The sequence below is a fragment of the Vigna unguiculata genome, unplaced genomic scaffold (genome assembly GCF_037176805.1).
Source record: "Vigna unguiculata cultivar grain cowpea cultivar isolate G323 ecotype 2 unplaced genomic scaffold, ASM3717680v1 ptg000104l, whole genome shotgun sequence".
Classification (NCBI taxonomy): Eukaryota; Viridiplantae; Streptophyta; class Magnoliopsida; order Fabales; family Fabaceae; genus Vigna; species Vigna unguiculata.
Window position 1 is genome coordinate 92,501 of NW_028196746.1, and position 2,500 is coordinate 95,000.

Genomic DNA, 2,500 nt, shown 5'->3' on the forward strand with positions numbered 1-2,500 from the left:
TTTTGAGGTGTGAGGGTTGGAATGGCCTCCAAATGTCCCCAAATGAATACCATGAAATTCTTGGTGCACGAAAGTTTTGAGTTCGGAGGGTTTTGCACATGGCCAAGTTGGTCGGTGCACCGCGGCATAGCTAGATGGCTTGTGTGGAGTTTTGTGAAAAAATGAAATTCGTGGTTTTTGAGATGTGAGGGTTGGAATGGCCTCCAAATGTCCCCAAATGAATACCATGAAATTCTTGGTGCACGAAAGTTTTGAGTTCGGAGGGTTTTGCACATGGCCAAGTTGGTCGGTGCACCGCGGCATAGCTAGATGGCTTGTGTGGAGTTTTGTGAAAAAATTAAATTCGTGGTTTTTGAGATGTGAGGGTTGGAATGGCCTCCAAATGTCCCCAAATGAATACCATGAAATTCTTGGTGCACGAAAGTTTTGAGTTCGGAGGGTTTTGCACATGGCCAAGTTGGTCGGTGCACCGCGGCATAGCTAGATGGCTTGTGTGGAGTTTTGTGAAAAAATGAAATTCGTGGTTTTTGAGATGTGAGGGTTGGAATGGCCTCCAAATGTCCCCAAATGAATACCATGAAATTCTTGGTGCACGAAAGTTTTGAGTTCGGAGGGTTTTGCACATGGCCAAGGTTGGCGGTGCACCGCGGCATAGCTAAATGGCTTGGTGGGGAGTTTTGTGAAAAAATGAAATTCGTGGTTTTTGAGATGTGAGGGTTGGAATGGCCTCCAAATGCCCCCAAATGAATACCATGAAATTCTTGGTGCACGAAAGTTTTGAGTTCGGAGGGTTTTGCACATGGCCAAGGTTGGCGGTGCACCACGGCATAGCTAGATGGCTTGGTGGGGAGATTTGTGAAAAAATGAAATTCGTGGTTTTTGAGATGTGAGGGTTGGAAAGGCCTCCAAATGCCCCCAAATGAGTACTGTAAAAGTGTTGGTGCACAAAAGTTTTGAATTGGATGCATTTTGCACTTGGCCAAGTTGGTCGGTGCACCGCGACTAGATAGGTTGGTGCCAAAATTTGTCAAATTTAAGACCTTGGCCAAACTGAATGAAATTTTGTGGGGAGGTTCCTGATATTGTTTAGTGGTGGACTGGAAAAAATGAGGTCGAAATTCGAAGTCTACATGTGCTTTTCTATTTTTCCCGATTTTACACATACCCGGTAAGTAAAAAAAATAAAAAAAATAGTTCCCCTTCGAGAAAAATTATGAAATTTGGTGAGAAAGGAGATACCATTATTCTACGAATTACTGCAAAAAATCGCATCAAAATTCGAAGTATAGCCCGAGATATGGACTTATGTCTGCTCAAAAAAAGTGTATCTACTTGTACAATTTTGCCTTTTGCATATTAACCTCTTATAGCGGGGGAGTGCTCCTTGAGCCGGCCAGCTCCACACTGGCAGGTTTTAAAGGGAGCTTGATGAGGCCTCCCCCCTCACGTGGTGCGTGCGTTAGCATGTTTATCATGGCACAACTAGCCTCTTCATAGTTGTTGAGCTTTATTAATACCAACACACGGTCGTCACTGATCGTTGGTTAGCTCGGCAGCTAGTCCCTCGGATATTGTGGAAAGTTATTTTCATGCCTAGCGATGCTTGACCCTGCGTCACTTGATGTTTCCATTTGCTTGCTTGCCCATGGTAGGGGGGGGGTGGACCGTCTTGTGGTGTGGTGTCTTGCGAACGTGAGGGTGTGTGAGTTGTAATCGAGATGCACTTGCTGGCTGGCTCCATGCCTTGCGTATCGAACGGTCAAGCATGCATCTCTTCCATTTTCACCCGTTGCCTTGGGTGATATTGGTTGATCAGTCCCTGTGTTGCCTACCCACTAGACGGTACTTCTGTGGTTGCTTCGAATTCTATCTTTCCATCACGAAGAGGTGTTGGAGGATCCTAATGTCACGCACGTGTTCCATCTAGTGAAACATCTCAGTGATGCACGTGTTGTGGCTAGTTCTTTTGGATGCGGTGCATTATATGAACTCGGGTTTACTTTAGCGACCCAGTCAACATAATTCGGTTGTGTCCCTTGATTGAGACGTTGTCCTTGAACTTGTTGTGAACAATATCGTTCTTCCACAACCCGTCGTCTTGAGTGCGATGGAAGGCAAATAAGATGTGCTTTGGCATGTCATGCACGTACTCGATTGCGGGAAGTGTGAGAAAGTGTTGTTGACAACCCGTGGGAAATGGAATGTGGCAAATCGTGATGAGCTCTTCGTGGATCTGCGAAGAAGACGACCTTTGGGCCTGTTGGAAACGAGGGAGGCGATGTTGAACTGCGAAGAAGATGGACTTTTGGGTTGTTTGAATCAATGGGAGGCCACGCGAGAACTCCGAATACTATGGACTCTTGGGTTGTTGGAAGCAACGGGAGGCCCCGCTAGAACTCCGAATACTACGGACTCTTGGGTTGTTGGAAGCAAGGGGAGGCCCCGCTAGAACTCCGAATACTATGGACTCTTGGGTTGTTGGAAGCAAGGGGAGGTCCCG